Source organism: Hibiscus syriacus, unplaced genomic scaffold (genome assembly GCF_006381635.1).
Source record: "Hibiscus syriacus cultivar Baekdansim isolate YM2019G1 unplaced genomic scaffold, ASM638163v2 tig00110764_pilon, whole genome shotgun sequence".
Classification (NCBI taxonomy): Eukaryota; Viridiplantae; Streptophyta; class Magnoliopsida; order Malvales; family Malvaceae; genus Hibiscus; species Hibiscus syriacus.
The window spans coordinates 375628-398120 of record NW_024062852.1 but is presented as its reverse complement, the minus strand read 5'-3'; the positions used below and the strand labels follow the sequence as shown (position 1 = coordinate 398120).

General features: G+C 32.6%; 1 pseudogene; it reads left to right on the top strand.

The window, feature by feature from the left end:
* Nucleotides 1-1871: 1871 nt before the first annotated feature.
* LOC120139661 lies at nt 1872-12716 on the top strand (annotated as a pseudogene).
* Nucleotides 12717-22493: the final 9777 nt, after the last annotated feature.

Genomic DNA, 22493 nt, shown 5'->3' with positions numbered 1-22493 from the left:
TAGTTAAAATTAATAATAGAAAAATCAATATAAGAGAGAAAACGTAGTGTACCAAAAAATTCAAAGTTCAGTGAATAAATAAATTTTAATGACAATACAAGAATAAAAAGATAGTTGAATGATAAATGATGTAGTTATCATTGATATCATACTTTTATGGAAAAAAGGTACATGAAGCTTGTAGTTATCTAAAAAGATCAATGTGGCATTCAATATTTATGCACTCAATTTGGCCCTTCCAAAAGATAAACTATTCTAATTGATTTTTGAAAAAAATAATTCGAATGTCACATTTTTTAGAAGTACATAAGCTCCAAATACCTTTTTGGCTACTTTTATTTAGTGATACTTTTATTTTCAGCTTTGGGTAAATTATTATATTGGTTACTTCCTTTTATATTTGTACAATTTTCTCACCAAATTCAAATAAAAATTAAGTTTTGATCACTTATGTTATCAATTATTAAGTTTTGGTCACTTATATAATCAAATGTTACATTTTGGTTACTGAGCTATTATCTCTTATAAGCTTGATGACATGAACATTAGTTAAAAGGGGTTAATTTTTAATTTACCCCTAAACTTTAGATGAATACTAGTTAGACTTAGAATTTTAGATAAAATATCAATTTAACCCTTAAACTTATATGAAATATCAATTTGACCCCTAAATTAGATCAGTCTCTCGTCATCACCACTCACCACTGTCACTTTAGGTCACTATTGGTTGTCATCGGCCTTCATCGTTGTCATCTATTAGATCCCAAAATTTATTGTTTACTCTTTCTTTCTTCTTTCTTTCTTTCTTTTTTTGCATTTAAACGCGATTTTGATATCCATTTCACCAGAAAATATATGAAACTCAACAAATCTAGCCTACAATTCTTTTACTTTTTAAAATTAAACCATACGAATAGATTTATCATTAATATTCCTTTACAAATAAGTATATCAAAATCTAAATTTATATTATAATTAAATCCATAAGTTATTGTTTATAATAATGTTATGTTATAATTTTTTGTTATATTTATAATATTAATATGAATTTTAATATTTGTAAATATTTAAGATGTGTCGTAACAAAATTTGTAAATAAAATATTATTAATATTATAAACACAAATTTTACACATTTTATTATGATATATATTTATATTTTGAGTGTCTTTATTTTTAGAGGAAATAATAATAATTTTATTATTATGGTTTAATTTTAAAGGAAGCGAGAGGGTTCTAGGCTGGATTTGTTAAGTTCTATATATTTTCTGGTTGAAACGAACACTAGATTCGCATCCAAATGTCAAAAAGGAGTGAATTGTAAATTTTAGAGTTTAATAATCAATGATGATGATAGCGATGCTGAATGACGGTGACGATAGCTAAGGTGGCCGAAAAGAGACTTGGTCGAATTAGGGGTCAAATTGATATTTTATCTATAGTTTAAGGTCAAAATGATACTTTATTTAAAGTTTAAAGTCAAATTATTATTCTATGTAAAGTAAAGGGTTAAAACTAAAAATTAACTCATTTGACCAACGTGTCATGTCACCAAAGTAACGGAAGTAATGGTTCAGTGATTAAATATAACAACGATAACGTAAGTGATTAAAATTAATAAATCAATATAAGTGACAAAAACATAAATATTTGAATTTGGTGAGAAAAAGTGTATAAATATGAAAGGAAAATGACTAATTAAATAGTTACGCTTTAGTTTTTGAAGCTATTAGAAAATAGAGGTTCCTAGTAGTCAAGGGACGACAAGTCAAACAAGTGTAACAGTCGTCGGATTCTTTTGTTAACACATATAAACAAGAAGTAGATCCAACCCAAAGTAAACTAGTTTTGAAACAGCAGATCACACACTGGCAACGGGGAGAGAGAAAAAAAAATCAAGGGGCGTTGAAAGCGGATTGTTCTTGTCGGTGTTATTTTTTCTTCTTAATTTGCTTTTACTTTCGTTTCGATTGCCCCTATTGAAGTATTACTAAGGGACACCACCAACCTCCGTAGGCCATGGCCACCGCTATGAAGATTGTCTTCGGATTGTTAACATTCGTCACTGTTGGAATGATAATCGGTGTCTTCCATTTGATTCGGAAAACAAAATCATCTTTCGAATTTTAATTTAAACTTATACTTCGACTTCAATCACACGCTGGGTATCTACTGTTTCTTTATGTTAATTAATGTTGGCTGATTTCCACCTTTTTTTTATATGTTTTTAAATCCTGGGTTTTCTTTTCTTTCTTGAAATATGCATTCCTAAAGGGGGATTTGGCCGATTCGATAGATGCACTTGGTTGAGATTAGAAATGGGGTTTGTTCGTCGCTGGTTTTTCAATTTTAGCGATCATTTAATCATATTTTTTCTAATGATCGTGTATAATTCATGGTTGAAGAGAGAGATTTCATTACAGATTGAATATAAAGTAGTTTGGAGCACGGATCGAAATTTTCAATTGTTTTTATGCATAGATTCATTGTTATTTTGAGTGTTAATGATATTAGGATATGCAGGGGCTTTGTTTCAGCTTGCATTCATAAGTGGAATAGAAGATTCTTATGGTATACTTTTTCATCATTCTATATTTAGCAGTAGGTATATTATGTATGTTGATTTCTCTAATTACTTGATTCCCCTCTATGTTATTGTGCAAGAATCTGACTTTTAGAAAAATGGAGTTTCTTTATAGATTCATTGTTATTTTGAGTGTTAATGATATTAGGATATGCAGGGGCTTTGTTTCAGCTTGCATTCATAAGTGGAATAGAAGATTCTTATGGTTACTTTTTCATCATTCTATATTTAGCAGTAGGTATATTATGTATGTTGATTTCTCTAATTACTGATTCCCTCTATGTTATGTGCAAGAATCTGACTTTTAGAAAAATGGAGTTTCTTTGTTATGCTTCTTCATATGTATTGAATGTTCAACATAATATTTATAGATTTTATATTTTCCTTCTATGTTTAATGAGTAGAGAAAGGTTCCTTAAACAATCTTAGTGTGGGGTTCAAGTTGTTCCTTTCTTTACCACTGAAAATTCCTGAATCTCATTCAAAATCGGATTTTCTTCTTTGCAAGCTTAATTTACTAAATTCTAAGATATTCTTTACCGTGTTATTTAAAAGATATGACATCTTTTGTAATTTGAAGAACTCATTCTCTCAAAGTAACATCTTTAAAAGCTATGGCATTTTTTATGGAATTTGTAGAACTCATATTCACAAATGCAGTTGCCCCCTTTATATGAACCTTTGATTTTTTTTTTTATGCATTATTGAAGTATTTATGTACAATTACTACTAACCATTGGAAAATTTCAATGATAATCTTTTTTTTTAATAAAATTTATTTCACTTGTTTAATAGGTGATGAGTTTCCATCTACAAAATTGCATAGAAGTCGGAATGATGGATATCTAAGTTACCAAGAGGTTAGTATGGTTCTTATTGGTTCTCAAACAATAAAGTATTAGTAATTGAAATTTTTTAACATATGAACTTTGGTTAAAGAATCTTTGATTTTAGTCAAACTGTATTTTTTACTGTAAGGTCATTGATGTTTTGTCTCTTCACATCTTTTAATTTCAGGTATGAGTCATTGGCACGGTGACAAAGAAGCAGAAATTTTGCGACTTGGATTTGTAATTTTTCGTTTTACTTTTTTCCTTCATCTTTTTCCCCTTCCATTTTTGAAGTTTAGGGATTGCTACGAGCCTGAATTTTATGATAAAAGTCTTTTTAACATTGCTAGGGAAAAGGAAAAAAAGAGCAAAGGAATAGAGATTAGAGAGTCATATTGAAAGATTCTCTTGACAACTACTGCATTGGACTTTGCATTGACTTGTTTTAAAATATCCTCAGCTTGCATGCGATAATTTATTTTCTTAGTTTTCTTAAAATTAATCTAAGCTTATTTTACATTCATTAATGCTATTGAAAAATCACGATTATGTTTTTGATAAGTTTCTTTCCTAATTTTAGGGAAGGAATTCATTTTATTCTATTCTCTTAAAAGGACTCTCATAATGTTCTGCAACTCTAAGCCCATTTGCAGGATATAAATTATACATAGACTTGCATGGATTTGTCATAGAGATGAACTATCGCAAATTCTTGTTGCCTATCTTATAACTGGAGTTTTATTTGCTCAGAAATCATTGGATGAATTAATATACCACAACTTGGAGGTGATGATGGAGGAAAGGAGGTGGGGAATTCTCACTGTTAATATAGTAGCAGGGTTGAATGGCCCTTTCATGATTATCATGGAGTAACTGAGCAAACTTTGATACAAAGAGAATAAGTAGAGGTTGGGGGGAGCCTTTCTATGCATATTAGAGGCTGGCAGAGTATGGACGTAACCATAAGTGGAAATGAATTATTTACTCTTATTTGGATTGTTATACGGTTTTCTAATTGTGTGAAATTGATCTATGGATTCTTTTGTAAAAAAAAAAATTGACCTAGTATTGCTTCTGATGATGTAGGTTAAACCCGAAATAATTAGCTGGTCACCACGGATATTGTACTTCATAGTTTCCTCAGCAATGAGGTATGTATCTCATCAGTGATGAGAGCTCATTATAATACAAGAAATTATCAAATTGTGTATCTGATTCATGCAATGACTAGCTGATATAGAATGACATCTTGAGGTTAGGGCATTTTGGCAGCTTTAAGGTTAAATTGTAAGAAATTGTGGACCATCGAATAAATGAAGAAAATATTCTTAAGTGGTAAACATTGGATTCCTTAGGAGATGGTAGATTGCGTATGGTAGATTGCATCACACAATGGTAAGAACAATTCAGCTGAAATTCTCTAACAAGGGTTTTGTCTCTTACAATATGGTATAAGTAGAAGTTGATGTTTTGAATTTTAAATAGTTCACTATATTTAGTTATGCAGCAAGAAAAAAAGAAGAATAAACTCATGATTGAGTGCTAGGTGGAAACAAATTTGAGACTATAAAAGAAATCTTGTTAGGAAACACAAACTTTCTTTGTCCCAAGGTGGGTAGAAAATTGAATAGCTCCTTTTGAATATCTATCTCTGCCACACTTCATCCATCAACAACATAATGATACTGAAAATATTCTAAAACAATCACATTGGCTTAAGTTTAGCAGTTTGGAAATGCTATCTTCATGAGTTATTCAACACAAAAGAGTTTTAAACTCTACCATCTTGTTCTCTGCAGGAATGTGACTACCTTAGAGCCATTTCCAGCCCTCGACTTCAAGTTTCCACTGTGGTAGATGCAACAACGGGGAAGGTATATTTGAGAACCCTTTGTTTGCCTTGAATTACTTGTTAATGGTATAAAAGGTTTTTTGGCATGTTAATATCTTGCCAATTGAAAATATTTTTCTCTGTTATAAATCTCATATCAGGTTTCATATTTTATTGAGGTCATATACCTAAACATCCTTATGCATGCATGGAATGTATCTTTTCTTTTTTAAATGTCGATGTACGAAATAACAACTTTTTAAAGTTTGCTGGAAGTTAGCTAGTGGATATTGTCTTGCTCTTAATTTTATTTGTTGATAGCATATGATCCTTTAAAATTCTATGACATCTTTTCGAGTATAAAAACCACCCCTTGCATCAGTTTTGTTTGAAGTGGGTTTGACTTGAAAACATGATTACGAGGCTGCTTTTGTTTTTCCCTATCTTTGTGCTTTTGTCACTTTGAGCGGGTAACTACTACATAGGTGCTTCTTTTGGTCAATCAAACTTCCGCATTACTTAAGGGTGCGTTTGGTTCACAGAATGTAAGATTACCAGTGGGAATGTAAGATTACCAGGGAATAGGATTACTGGGAATGTTGTATTTTGTGTTTGGTTAGCTTAGCTGGAATGTAAGATTACCGTGTTTGGTTAAAGGAATAAAAGATTATTAGAATGTATATTTGACCAAATTGTCCTTATTATATATTTTTTTAACAAGTTGGAAAATATTTATATATTTTATTTAAAAAATTTAAATTCATAAAATTTATATAATTTTTTTTTTATAAAATTGAAAATATAAAAAGACTTAATGAAAGAGTAAAATTTTATTTTAACTTTATAAAATTTTAATTATAGATTTTTTTTTGTAAATCTAAAATAGTTTAAGGACAATTTTGTAATTTAACCTTCGTAGAATTTTTATTATTCAATGACAGAAGAATGATATTTTTGAAAAAAAAATTAAGGGCATTTAGTCCAAAACATCGGTAATCCAACAATGCCTAAGAAAAAAGAGGTAATGACATTCCCGGTAATATACCCAAAAAATCCACTATGGGTAATCTTACATTACTGGGAATGAGATTTCCGGATTAACCAAACGGGGGAATGTGGATTTCATTCCCGTGGGAATCCCACATTCCCCCATCCAAACGCCCCGTAAGGGTTAGTTTGATAATCTTTGGTAATAGGATTACTTAAGCGCAGAGTATTTTGAGTTTTAGGGTGTGACAATTAGTTGAATTGGCTGACCTTCTTTAGTTGCGTCATGCATTTAAGTGTACAGTAGCCAATTTTAAAAAAGACTCTTCCACTATTTGCGTTGCTATTTTTATAAGTTTTTAATGCTCTGAATAATGATACTGAATGAAAGCAATTATGGTCTTAATTTTTATCACTATAAATATATGAGAAAATCGCCTCAGTGACCAAAAATGCCTTATAATATACGATTTTAACCAACTTTTTTTGGATTTGCGAAAATGACCAACAAAATCGCAACGCGAAATAAAATCGCAACGCGATTTAGAAAATCGCAACGTTGAAAAGAAATCGCAACGGTCAAAAGAAAATCGCAACGCGATATTCCAAGAATCGCAATGCGATTAAGAGAATCGCAACGCGATCTTCCAAGAATCGCAACGCGATTCCAAGAATCGCAACGCGATTCCAAGAATCGCAACGCGATTAAGAAAATCGCAACGCGATTCCAAGAATCGCAACGCGATTCAGAAAATGAGTAAATTCTTTCAAAAGCTATTGTATTTGTTTCTTTCTTAGAATTTTCTCTAAAAAGATAGTATCCCGCGACGTGTCGAAGACACGTATTACCACGACCACGACCACGACCACGACCGAGACGAGACGAGACGGCGGCGGCGGCGCGCGAGAGTCCCCCTTGTTCTCTTCACTCAACAAGGAATGGGAAATCCAAGCCTTAAATACTCTTCCCAATAGTGTTTCCAATACTATGTGGGATTGAGCATTAACTCAACACTTCAAAGAAAATATAGCAATTTTGTAGCAGTTTCCCGCTTAATCCATATTTAAAATATTAAAACATTTATCATATTAAAACTATATGTATAAGTTTGAATTGAAATGAGATATCTACAACTCTTTTAATTCTCTTGATAAATGTTTTATATTTTTAGATATGGATTAAGCGGGAAAATACTACAAAAATTGCTATATTTTCTTTGAAGTGTTGAGTAATGCTCAATCCCATAGTATTGGAACACTATTGGGAAGTGTATTTAAGGCTTGGATTTCCCATTTCCTTGTTGAGTGAAAGAGAACAAGGGGGACTCTCGCGCGCCGCCGCCGCCGTCTCGTCTCGTCTCGGGTCGTGGTCGTGGTCGTGGTCGTGGTAATACGTGTCTTCGACACGTCCGCGCGGATACTATCTTTTTAGAGAAAATTCTTAAGAAAGAAACAAATACAATAGCTTTTGAAAGAATTTACTCATTTTCTGAATCGCGTTGCGATTTTCTTAATCGCGTTGCGATTCTTGGAATCGCGTTGCGATTTTCTTAATCGCGTTGCGATTCTTGGAATCGCGTTGCGATTTTCTTAATCGCGTTGCGATTCTTGGAATCGTGTTGCGATTTTCTTAATCGCATTGCGATTCTTGGAATCGCGTTGCGATTCTTGGAATCGTGTTGCGATTTTCTTAATCGCATTGCGATTCTTGGAATCGCGTTGCGATTTTCTTAATCGCGTTGCGATTTTCTGAATCGCGTTGCGATTTTCTGAATCGCGTTGCGATTCTTGGAATCGCGTTGCGATTTTCTTAATCGCGTTGCGATTCTTGGAAGATCGCGTTGCGATTCTCTTAATCGCATTGCGATTCTTGGAATATCGCGTTGCGATTTTCTTTTGACCGTTGCGATTTTCTTTTCAACGTTGCGATTTTCTAAATCGCGTTGCGATTTTTATTTCGCGTTGCGATTTTGTTGGTCATTTTCGCAAATCCAAAAAAAGTTGGTTAAAATCGTATATTATAACTTTTTTTTGGTCACTGAGGCGATTTTCTCTAAATATATATTTCCTACCTTTGGCCTATAACTTTTAGTTTTTAGGACCTTATTTTATGTAGCAAGAATTGACCTTACTGCAGCAGCTGTTTTTCAGGGAATCAAGAGTAATGTCAGGACAAGCTCTGGTATGTTCCTGAGTCCGACAGAGAGAAAGTATCCAATGATACAGGTTAGTGTTCAAGTTACTTCTCAGTTCTCTCTAACAAAAATGTCTGTATCATCAGTCCATTCTCTGATAAGGATAATGCAGGAAGCAAAAAGAATGATATTGATTAAGTCCTAGTTGTTTTAATCTTTTAGATTTTGCTGATGCACAATGCATCTACTAATAGCTAAGGGGAAATTTTTCACAAGCCTTGGTCCAAATTGGCATATGAATGAAGCAACAACTACATATCATAGCTTGTTTGAAGGGAATGTTGATGGAGGGTGTTGCCAGAATTGCATATTTAATGATAATGGCATCAGAACTAATCTCACCTGTGGCCTGTGGGAGAGACCATAGCTGAGCGACTAACTTCTTATACATGCCATGAACTGATAACGGTAATCTAAAGTATAAAAATTAGTTCCCCTGACTGGCAATAAGTAGAGAGAGCATCACTGGTTATTTGACTTAATTGTTCCCTAAACCCTAACCCCAAAGCTCCCATGGCTTAATGATATAGTTGTTACTAAGCTCTGCAAATTCCTTTGATGGGCTAAGGTACAATTTCTGAAACTGCCTACTGACAGAGGCTTTTCAAAAAAGCTTGCAATACTCTTGTTCTTATTTACACAAAGGAACTATGCCTTTGATTATGTGGTATATGTGTATAAAATATACCTATCTTTCTTCTTTTGGTAACTCCTAAGCAGCCTTTTATGAGCCTTTAAACAAAGCCCTACCCCATTCTCGGTAACTTGTAGTGGATGCCATTCCTATTAGTCCCTAATTCAACCCCCTTACCGAAGGAAGAGGGTTCTAATTGAACTCCATCTGACTTGGTTGATATCAGAATAGAGGTGTCAAAAGATGTCTAGAAGGCTAGATTCTTTCTTAATAGATGTAGCTCATCCCCTCCCAACTGAAGTGCTTTCAGAGCCCAATGAGAGCATGTGAGCCATACTCTAAAGGTGGGTAGCTCATTTGTTGAAGATAGACAAGCTGACTTGCATATTTAGCTTGCCTTCCTGATTCACGTGTCATCTGTTCTTTTCTTGCTTGTGACCTGACTTTCTAGTATTTTTCCGAGGGTTTACATTTAAAAGTATGGTTTCGCAAATATTGGCACTTGATATGCTTGTTGCATGTCTTAGAATTCAGAAACATAGTCCCCAGATATGACAAATAGAGAGTGAATGCCAACTTGGGAATGTATATAAATATTAGAAATGGCATTGTGTGTATTGTTTCAGATAGGGGGATTATTCTTAGGTTGGTCCCTAGGGGTTGTAATTGTGAGGCTGATAAGCTAGCAAAGGAGGGGATTGGCTGTTTGTAAGTTTTTTATTAAGCTGTTTCTGTGTGTCATGATAAAACAGCTGTATTAGGTTTTTTTAAGTATTATGTAATCTGTTTATCAATAAAATACTGAGGTACTCTTTTCCTCCTTCCGCTAGTCGGTTCTTTCCTTAGGGGAAAGGACTACTATGAGGGAGGTTTTTAATGAGGTCTCCTACTTCTATCAAAAAAAATCAGCATATACCATTTTTGAATTATACCATACATTTAAAGCAGCTCAGGATGAATTTCCTTCTGCATGTTTTCCATTCTAGCATTGCAATTGTTTACAACTTTACATCCATCTTCTCCAATTATGTAATAGTGTATAACTGCGTGTTTTTTCCCTTTGAACTCAAAAGGCAATTGAAAAGCGGATTTCTGTCTTTTCTCAAATTCCAGCTGAAAATGGGGAGCTTATCCAAGTTTTAAGGTAGGTCTGGCCTTAATATCTGTAAAATATTGCTCAAAAGAAAGAGAACTGATATGTTTTTTATCAAGGCTAACATTTAATGCAGTACAGGTATGAAAAGGATCAGTTTTACAAGCCGCACCATGATTACTTTTCTGATACTGTAAGTTGATAGCCTTTCCCAAAATTGGCTTGGTGAATTTATTGGTTGTGCCTGACATGTTTATTCTTATGATATGGAGAAAGCCTGATCCATTTCTTTGCAATCATTATTTATTGCAGTTTAACTTGAAACGTGGTGGTCAAAGAATAGCAACCATGCTTATGTATCTAAGTGATGATGTTGAAGGGGGAGAAACATATTTCCCTATGGTAATTAATGTTCTATTTAAAACAAAGAAAAGAAAAGAAATGACCTGAAATTCAATTCTTGATAAATCATATTAGGTAGATGGTGCTTCTACTGCATGTAAAAAGACATTCAACTTATTTGTCTTTTATAGGTATTTGAGAATTAACTGTTAATAAGCCTTTGGTACTTCTCTTGACTTGGGTAAGCGATTGGTAGATGCATTTGTTCCAGAAAGAATAAACACAGATGTTTCTGAAATCTGTCTATGGTTGTAAAGGTTAAGCATTGGAAACTGGGATTTTTATGTTCTAAAGTTACAAAGAAAGTTGATCCGCTTTGATGGATGAAAATTAGGGTTTTAATTAGAGTATGATGGAAAATGGTCTTTGGAAGTGAGGATATGAGTTATTCAAAAGCAATGACAAAACAGAATTCAGTTTGTCCAGAGGTAGGCATAGAGTGGGAAAATTATGGAGATGTAATAGTCCAATAGACAAGACCGGATTTAAACCCACTAGCATTCTTCATTTCTTTCCTTTTCTATGCACAGTGTTGGTTTATTCTATGAATAAAATACTAGAGGGGTTTACGGATTTGCTCTTTATGGAAAATGGTTGGGCAACTTAATGAGAATGTAGGGTCTAGAATAATGGATGGTAAGAAATATTTGTGTTTTGAAACAATCTATTCTACACTGCAACTGGACAACCTGCTTTTTGAGTCTTACCAGGTTCTGATGTGATTTCGCTAATGGATTGTTTTAAAAATAATGGAGACAAGTAATAAATTTGGCCAACTTCTGTGGTGATCCTCTAGTGGCAGTTCGTATTTTATTTCTCAACTTGTAATATTTAGATATTAATCCTATCAGAGGTGTATAATTTAGTCTTTCATGTGTTTATTTTCTCTAGCTACTTCAAGTCTATTTGAATTTCCTTCAAGAATACTGGTCCTTTTATGTATAGGAAACCTGATACTTTGCCTTGTATAAGGTTACTCATTTTCTATAATTGCTAGTGCTCAATATTTAGTATGATATTGTATTGAATCCTCTTGTTTATATTTTATTGATTGTTTTTCTTTAACTCTTCTTTGAAAATACCTTTGATGTTATACCTTTCATTGTATCGGTTTGTCACACGTGTAAAATCTCAGGCTGGTACAGGTGATTGTAACTGTGGTGGGAAGACTGTGAAGGGGCTGTCTGTAAAACCAATCAAAGGAAATGCAGTGCTTTTCTGGAGCATGGTTCGTTTCCTTGCTCTTAATTCATAAATTCAAAATATCTGTTTACATGCCTTTGTATTCATTGAAATTTTCTTTGCTCAACCATTATTTGGCTAATTATAAATCTTTGGTGTCTGAACTTGTAGTCTATTAGTAATTTACAGTACATCTCTTAAGGTTTCATGTTTTTCCGTTTAACTTATTCTTGTCACTTAACACTATTGTGTTTCTATTTGTTATCGCAAGGGTTATAAACTTAGCCATTCCGTGATTGAACCGAGAACTGTGTTAATGAATATTTCTGGTTTCAGTTGCAAAACTGTAATGCTTTTGTTTGTTCATAGTGGAACCTCTGCGACTCGATACAATAATTAAGTTGACTCTATTTTGTTGGCCTGTCTGATATTTTGTGGACTTAGTAAAGGTATCTTATGCATTTAGAAGGATTTTGCTGATTTTGTTATCTTTGTTGTTTGTGTATTGCTTGTTTCTTTTAGGGGCTAGACGGACAATCGGATCCAAATAGCATACATGGAGGATGTGAAGTTTTGTCAGGGGAGAAATGGTCTGCAACAAAATGGATGAGGCAAAAACCTACTCTCTGATGTTCCAAACACATATATATAGGGATAGGGGACTACTGGTTTCACTATATCTAGAAACTCACATCAAATGCTTTAGGGAATGAGTAATAATTTAACTCTTAAAGTAGGAGGATAGTATTGCCTAGATACCAGAAATTGAGTTTCGCCGGTCCTTGGACGATCAAAATGCCGTATAAAGAATAGGTTACAGCTCGAAAATGAACAATTTGGTATCGTTGCATCACTCAATTTTCAGACCTGTTTTAGGAGTCTACTTTTGATGCTCTTCATGGTCACTATCCCTGACCGGAGAACTAAAATTTCTGTAATATTTCTGCCTTTGTGCTCAGATGTTATGGCGATTTAGAACGGGCCATTTGTAACAGTTGTGAAGTGCTGCAAGTATCTCTTTTAAAACTTTGATATCCTTACTTTTTCTATGGCCCGACAATTTTATTAGACATCTATGTTCGATTGATATTAGAGTATGAGAAATGTAAAATTAAAATTTCTTGGGATAAAGTACACAAATGGTCTCCGATTATAGGGTGTTGTTTTGTTGAGTCATCCGACTATTAAAAGTTATAAAATGGTCTTTTAATTATAGGACGTTACTTTGTTGAGTCTTTGATTATTAAAATTTATAAAATGGTCATCAAACTATTCATAGTTTTAAACTCATCATTTTTCTTTAAAAAATTGAGCCGTCAAAGTTGGACGTTAATCTGTTGATTGAGATATGATAAAATTTGATATCATAATTATTAAAAGTTATAAAATAATCTTTTAATTATAGGGTGTTATTTTGTTGAGTTTTTAACTATTAAAAGTTACAAAATTGTCACTCAACTATTCATAGTTTTAAACTCGTCATTTTTTAAAAAAAATTGATAGTCGTCAAGGTTGGTCGTTAATCTGTTGATTAATATGTGATGAAATTTGATCCCAAAACTATTTGAATTGTACTTTGTAGATCGATTTTTTTATTACATTTGTTATCTAGTTAGTGCTTAAGATATTATATTGTCAAGTTAGTAGTTGAAAGCAACGATGATGTCAATAGTCATCATTAAAATATGATTTTATCATATCTCAATTAGTAAGTTAGCATCTAGCTCAGACGCTTATCAATTTTTTAACAGAAAATGACGAGTTTGAAATATATAAATAGTTGAGTGACAATTTTGTAACTTTTAATAATTAAGAGATTCAATAAAATATCACCCTATAGTCAGAAGACTATTTTATAATCTTTAATAATTGATAGATTTAATAAAGCAATGTCTATAATCGAGTATTGTTTTGTATACTTTATCCAATTTATTGCCTTTTACTAGTTAGGATAACAAAAGATTACTTCTATGGAAAGGATAAAATAAGATGAGAATAAGAAAATAAATACTAATTGCATGTCCCGAGGGAGTATTCTTCACTTAAAAAAGTTGGATTGGATGTATTCAAGCACGTTCATAGATCTTATGATTGATTGTTTGATTGTATGTGGATTTTAGAACATGTTTTTGCATATTCATATGTATATTTTGCATTTTTTAGAGAAAAAAAATAGTCAATCTCTTGGTTCAAAGGATTGATCTCCGACAAAAAAGATTATCTCATGCACAAAGGATTGATCCCTTTCTCCATTTTACATACTAGAATGCAAATGATCGAATCCTTTTGTTCTGGCTTGCTTAAAGACAATAGAACTCGGTTCATTAAAAGTCCTAAGTGTATCATAAGTCTGATTTTGACCCCAAAATATTGGAATGAGTCCAAATTGGTTCAAAAAATAATTCTTTAACCACTACTTGATTTTTAATCAGATGTAGTTGAAATGTGTCCTGTCACCTTTTAATATATCTAATTACATAACAGAATGATCAATTTTTTTATGTTAGGATGCATGTTTTGAATTGTTTACGTTTTAGTCCCTAGATAAACATGCACATTTAGGTCCTAAAATGAAGTCTGAATTGGCGATGGCTATCGGAGATGCAATGTCAAAGCCTAATGAAGCAATCAATGTGATGTGTCTTGAAAAGGAAAATCAATTTGGGGAATGCCATAGAATGTTAGACGTGTTAATGAAAATAAGAGATGAGAGGGATCAGACGAGTCTAGAGTTAGACTTGACTAGTGTTAAACAAATACAGTGCTCAATGAATAATGGTCCTGGTTTGGCCGTCGATGAACCATCAACGTTATATTTAAGCGAACCAAAAAGAGCAGTGCATACACCACCGTTTTCTAGAATCACAAGTTAATGGTCGACCATCACAAAATCTTGGTGAAATCCACCACACAGGTTCTTTAATCTTGGTCAATTATAGGTAATTGACCCTTAGTGTTAGTTTAATAAATAAATGTCTAGAGTTACTATATAAGTGTAGATTGGTACTAGCTTACGCATATACGCAAGTATTCAATCTCTTAATTTCTTCTCTAAATACTCTCTCCCTCATCTCTTCTCCTACAATCTTCTTTTCATTTCTGTGTAATTCTAGAGTGCTAATGTTAGTTGTGCAAGAAATATTAAGAATCCATGCAGGGACAAGAGAATAAACTGATCGACGTCGGTTTCAAGAAAGTTTCCAAGAAAGGCGTTGAAGGGGTACTTAACATACAATCCCAAATCAAGTAGTTTCTTCTCTTGTGTCCCTGCATGTATTCTTCATATTTCATATCAAAATATGCGCATGTAGACACTATGGGATGTGAGAAAGCTGCAATTGTTGCTCCACCCAAGGTACAATCTTTTTTTTATCTTTGTAGACACTATGGGATGTGAGAAAGCTGCAAGTGTTGCTCCACCCAAGGTACAATATTATTTTTATCTTTGTAGGTAGATATTTCATCGATGATCAATAATTTTTTCCTTATATGCTCTATTTTACTCGCATTTTTTTATGCCATTTTCGGTTCAAGGGATCGGATTTGGGATTTAAAGTAAAGGGGACGAAAGTGCTTTATATAATCTGAGACTACCACAAAGAACACGAACGTTTATTAGCTAGAGAATTTGCAGAATTCAATTATGGAATGTGCTTCATTTTGAAGTTTAAATACTTCACTGTTCTTGTAGACGAATTTACTGGACCACCCACTATGATATTATATATTCAATTATTGAATGTGAATATGATGAGTGAATGTAGCAATATCTTTATCTGTCCGTTACGCTTTAATTGATTTTCCCTTTTTAGCTCTTGCAAACGGTGTTGCTCAGCATGCTGAACAGAGGAGAGCAGAGATTGAAAAGGAGAAAATGGAGAAGGCATCTGCTGCCGCCCCTGTTCCATCATGAGTTAAGTTCACTACTAATCCCACATTCATTAGTTCAATGGTCTGAACCCAAAAGGTTGAGGTTCAAGTGCACATAGCATCGAGTGTATCGAATGTGGGATTAGTAGTGAACTCATAGTTTGACATTCAGGTTTGTGATTTTGGTAATTGGGTTTGGCAAAAAATGCCCGTCTCAACCCGTGTTGTTTCCGCCTACTCCTTTCTTTGTTTCTTGTTCTTCCTCATCCTCTTTGTTTCACCAGCTGGGTTTTTCCAGTATTGAGTCACTCTACTAGTTGAGGTTTTTCGAGATTGGTTGTTTCAGGGAGGCCGATCTCCCGTGGAATGTCGGTTACATTTTTAATGATATTGGTGAAGCGTCCTTTGTGCTCTCAGTTGCTAGGTAAAGGTACCAATATCACAAAATATTTATTTTTGTTTTGGGTGATGAGATTTTTGGTTTCAGAGGGTTCATATGTGAATTTGTAAGAAAGATAATGACATTTATTCTTTTATATAATGTGGAAAAAGAAATATATATTTTAAACGTTTCCTGTCGGAATTTTCAAAATATACCCCAAATGTCATGCTCTGAATTGAGAATTATTCGTGTATTATTTTTTGTGTTGTCTTCGGGGTAAAGTGAAATAAGAGATGAGATTAGGAAGAAGGAAAGTGAAATTATGGTTTTGAAACAGTTGGAATTTTTTTTTTAAAAAAGATTTGATTATTAGCTTAAAAATGTTAGACTTGGTTACAAGGAGTTCATCCTAGGTTGACAATATGATGTGTAAGTGGATAACGTGGTGGGCAATACTTTTAAGATTTTAAATGCTTTCCGTAAAATTTGATCTGGAATAGTTAGTGTTTTGAAAATCGGATCGGATCGGTTCAATCGAAAATCGTTGTCTAGTCCGGTTCAATTTACACTGGTTGAACCATTACTAGTGAACCGGCCGGAACCGCTGAACCTTTCAAACCAAACCGGCTGAAAACCAGAAAAAAAACGTCAATTTTGTTTTTTTTAAATAAACCAAACGACGTCGTTTGTTAAACGAGCCAAGTCGAACTCGATTATTGCTGAGCTCGACTCGAACTTGAAAACTTTAAAAGTAAGCTCAACTCGACTCAAACTCACGAGCTAAAAATTATTAAGTTCAACTCGAACTCGAAATATAATATTGAAACTTAAACTCGTAAAAGATTGAACTAAAAAAAAATTAGATGCTAGATTGAAGCCTAAAATTCGAACTTGATTGAAGTGATAGAATAGTTCACTCAATGCTCACCAAAAAGTTCCATGATTTTGAATGTCAAATTACCTCTATTATTTATAAAAGTTAGTTGGGATGCTCTTCTATGTTTCTGAGCCATGTGAGATTGTTTTGTTATCATATTTTTACTCTTTAGACTTTTGGGATGCTATTATATGTTTCTTAGCTATGTGAGATTGTTTTTTTAAATTAAACCAAACAATATCATTTTATTATGATTTTTTTAGCCTCAAATTTATTTTTTTATTATAGTTATATAAATTATATTTATTATTTAATATATTTTACCTTAAATATTATGTTGCAGTTAATTTGAATCATTTTGTTTCACTTGATTTTATGATTTTTAACTTATATATGTTATGATTTGCTTTAAATATTACTTGTGATATAAAAAATTATTTTTTATTAAATATTTTTGGTATTTTTATTTAATTTTTAAATAATTATGACGTCGTCCGGTTCTTTCGATCGGTCAGACCGATTCGACCGATTAAACCAGTGAACCGATAGCATGATCGGTTCGCTAACCGATCTGATTATGAAAACCATAAGAATAGTGGATCAATATATTAGATATTAGTGGTTAAATAAAAAAATTTATGATTATTACATTTCTCTATTTTAATTTTTTATTTATTTTGTTTCGTCTTTGATTTGATGTCATCATCATGTGGCGCATGGCTGGAAGCTTTGATGGTATTATTATTCACTTCACGCTTTGCTGACTTGTTAGTGGTGCTTTATGCATTATGGCATCGACACAGTGTTTTTCTACATGAATAACAACTCTATTTTCAATTTATATATATATATATATATTATGATGTCTTCCTTTTGAAAAATAAATTTGATCTGAGATCTATCAAATTGCCCGACCTTTGGATACATGTGAACAGTTTTCATTTGTAGGAAAATAATTAAAATACGATGAAGACTTGCAATCTCACTGTAATAATTAAAATAAGAATATTTCTTAATAGCACCGACGATTTCTTAATTTTAAGAACAGGTAGTTAGAAAGAAAAGAGACAAAAAAACATGTGTTATAAATATAAATATATATATATTAAAAAAAAGTAGTTAACCAACAACCAGTTGGTCTAGTGGGATGAAACACTAGGTCTCTTAAGTAAGGTCAGAGGTTTGAATCCTGACGTTTGTGAATGGAGCAAATTGGGTTAGGAGGGTCACTCTTGCCTCTGCAGTACCCGATCTGAATTAATCGGTCAATAGATTTGATACCAATTTTTAATTAAAAAAAGTAGTTAGAAAGAAAGAGATAAAAAAACATGTATTAGAAATATAAAAATTAGTATATAAAGTTGTACTTGCATGGTATTAGTGTTATATATAGGTGGATTACCCCTTCCAACAATGCAATAGAGTTGGTAGAAAATATGAGGATGCCATCCAAATATATTTTGGTAGCTGTTGTGGTGGTTTGTGTGGCAGCTTGGTTCCAATTAAGTTCAAACCCGATTACTTTGAATACCTTTCGTTTGTTTAAATCATCACTCAAGGCTTCAAGGAATCCAGTGAGCTTTTACAAACTCAGTCTCCAATGGCCGCGGGCTACATGTAGTTACGCCCAAATGCGCTGCCCGAATCCTCTCCCTATCCCTTACAATAACATGTTCACCATCCATGGCATATGGCCACAAGATATCTATGACGAAGAGATAGAGAGATATTCTCTAAATAGAAATTGTACTGGTGGTGTCATACCCACTGCTCGTCAGCTCTCCCGGTAAGCAAAAGATCACTTAATTAATTCTTTGAATTTTATTTATTTATTTATTTGTGATCTAACTTTTTTTTATTGTTGTTGATTTAAAAGACTTATTTAGGTCCAATCTACCCACTCTTAAATGTTCAATGGCCAAACTTGAATAACCCTAATAACTCTGCCGCCAACTATCAATTTTGGGGGAATGAATGGGAAAAGCATGGACAATGTTCTGATTACCCCACCAACCCTTATAATTACTTCAACTCTGCCTTACAACTTAAGCATACCTTTACTCCAGGTGATTTTATATTCTTTACACCTTTTTTTTAGTAGTTCATATATTTCGCTATAGATCTTAATATTTTTATGAACCAAATAAAAATTATATTTTTCTCCCAGTCTATTAATTTCATTTAATATTGTTTTGCTTCAGATTTAGGATTTCAAAGCGGACAAAGTTATACAGTACAACAAGTTGTAAATAAAGTTTACAATTCCGTAAGATATTTGCCTGAGATTTCTTGCAACAGAGACAGAAACAACATATCAAGAATACAATTAGTGGAGATTCGTTTCTGTTACTATAGGCCACAGCCGCCCCAACAATTCATTCAGAACATTCGAAATTGTCCTAATCCAACGGGTAAAATTGGAACCCTATGTTATAATTACAACACTAGTCTAGTTGTTCCCTAGTGCTCCTCACTCCTCTACAAATATCGTAAGGGTAAACTACTCAAATAACCACTTAATTATAGAGTTGGTGTCTACACGACCATCATACTTTCAATATTGACAATATGACCACATACCTTTTAAGTGGTTTCAATGTACTTACTTGTTTTTAAAAACAAACGATGTAGTTGGTGTGGACCTCTGACTCGCCGTAATAACCACATCAGTTATGCTGTCTGTTTTAACAGTAAGTGTCTACATTAAAACCATTTAAATAATTATGTGATCATATTACTAAAATTAAAAAGTATTTGGTTATATCGACACCAACATTTTAATCAAGTGCTCATTTGAGTACTTTACACGTATCTCAATGATATTGTAAAATAATGATGGTTGTAACTCTATCTCTGTTTTCATTTTCATATACCGTCAATGACATAATAAAATCAATGAATAATTAATATATTATCTGCTTTTTCTAATATGAGCTGTTTATTTTTGTGCTGATGTTTTTATTATTGAAGGAATAGTAAAATGATATATAAAATTAAAAAGAGTTTTAAATTATATAATGTTCACATTTATTCTCCAAGGCTTAGGCCATTATTAAAAAACTTAAAAAGAAAATATTATCAACATATACTTAAATGAAATGATTGAGAATGAATTTAATATATGACGATTGTTTAAAAAAAATCATGCTTCGTTAAAAGTTTAGATTGGAAAATTTATTTAAAAAATGGAAAAAAGTAAGAACGAAAAATAAAGTTTTGAAAATATCATCATCGACATATAAAAAAATGTGTTTATTGAGTAAGAAAAGAAATCAAATAAATGTATTATTTAATTTATTTGGATCCGAGGTTGAAATTGATGAAATTTTAAAGTGTTCATAAGATTTCTACTTTTATCAAACTTAAAAAAAAAAATAAAGAAAATTATAAAAAATTACTATGAATATTTAAATCCTACTTAAAAGAGATGATTTAAAAAAATATATTTTTAGTCATATTTTATTTTCTCAAAATTATCACAGCCACTTTAATACATCGCTTAATAAATGTGTGCTAATAGATATCTATAGTTTCCGAATTTCCAAACGTGTTCATCAACAAAATAGAGAATTTAAGCATTATTCTCACGCATCATCAACCAAAACCATTATTTAAAATAAAAGCTCTCAAAACTGAATAAAAATCATGCAGTCATGTGCCTTCTCAAAATAGAATTTTCGCCATGCATTCATACTTAATGGAATCGGGTTAAAATGTGCCTTACCAACAACACCCAAAACAGATAGCAAACGTATAGAATGTAAAGAATATAAATATTATATTTTTAGGATAAATGCCAAAATTAGAACCCACATAAGATGAATAATATAAATATATTTGATCACTCAACCAATTAATAAAACATTATAGATAGCAAACGAATGTGAACAGTTTATATGGGTAGAAAAGTAATTAAAATAGGACGAAGACCTCGACATTTTAGTATAATAATTAAAATAAGAATCTTTCTTAATAGCTCCGTTGACATATTAATTTTAAAAACAGATGATTAGAAAGAAAAGGACAAAAAACATGTTTGTTAGGAATATAAAAAATTATGTATGAATCTACTTGCATGTTATTAAGTGTGATAAATAGGTGGATTACCATCGAGGCTCCAACAATGTGTACAAATATGAAAGGAGAGTGACTAATCTAGTAGTTTACCCTATTTTTAAAACAGGTAGTTAGACAGAAACTAATAGAAAACATATGTTAAAAATATAACTACATCACCATGGCCTGCAAGATTTGAACTCAAATATTAAGGAATTAGGGTAAACACGAACTATTGCTGATAAATGTGGATCAATTCCAAATGTGTCAAGTGTCAACACGCTGGTTAATTTTGTTTAGAGGAATTTATACATTGATGCGTATGAATATTGATAAAATTGTTACAATCCATGATACTTGCCTATTTAGACTTTTGTTAATGGAAAGAAGTATGATTGAAGGTGCTAGAAGCTTGAGTTTGAATAAAAAGTCCGTCACAATTAGTCCATTTTGTAGGCCATCATCTGTCGAATTAGCTGTCAAAAGGTTGATTGTATTGCACAAGTATAATTTCGAAGTCAGGAATAGGTTGTTGACCGTGTATTCGAAGTGCGGATACTCAAGTGACCTGGTTAGGGTATTTGAACAAATTGAGTTGAATGGAAGTGATTTTGGTTTTGAGCTATTTGATACATGCATTGTTTTGTCAAGAAACACTTGATGCTATTGTAGCGATGAGAAGGGCAGAATTGCTCTGAACTTGGATCATCTAGGAGAAATTTTGATCCTGGGGGACACTTGTTGGCCGATGTATTCATGGAGGTAATACTACCAGTTCACACTCCAACTTCGGATATTACGAAAAGAGCATTCATGAATGTTTGGTCGAACCGTTTTGAAGATTTTTCGAAGGGAGAAAAGGATTCGATTGTTATCCGAATTCTGTTTTCTGTTTTGACCCTCGAGGACAATGACGACCTTTTTCCAAGCGGGAAGTATTGTAATGGGCCTTTTATAAATAAATAAATAATATAGTGGGCTATAGTTTTTGGGCTACTTTTTATAATAGGTTATAAATATATTATGTTTGGGGTTTAGAAATATACGAGAATTATATGAAATGAAATGAATTGATTGGCTTTTCTCTTATCCGTTCTTCTCTCTTCTTCCTCTGCTCCTTCACTGTTCTTACTCTGTTTTCTTCTCTAATCTTCCTGTTTCCTTTAGACTGTTACATTAACCAAATTAATAAAGCTCAAAGCAAGAGCATTTAGCAATGCCGTTAATGCTAATGATAATTTTATAAAAAAGGGGGAAAAAATGAAATTACCGTTTCCACAGGATTGTTACAGGAAGGTGACTTGGAGTCACCGGCGAAGGGGAATGACAAGGAGACGAGAAACGACAACGGAAGAGTCTTCGGAATCCGGCGCGGGTTTCCCGGCGGAAACGACATGGTGGTGTAGCAATGGTTGATTGGAGCAAAAGAGAAAGAAAAATGGAATTAAAAATTCCTCCTTTGTTGAAGAAAATCGATGCTCCAGAATGCATAGGGGGAGTAAAAAAAATCTTAAAATTTGTTGTGTTAGCTGAATTTATTTCTCTCCCTCTCCGAATACTTCAGCGAAAGA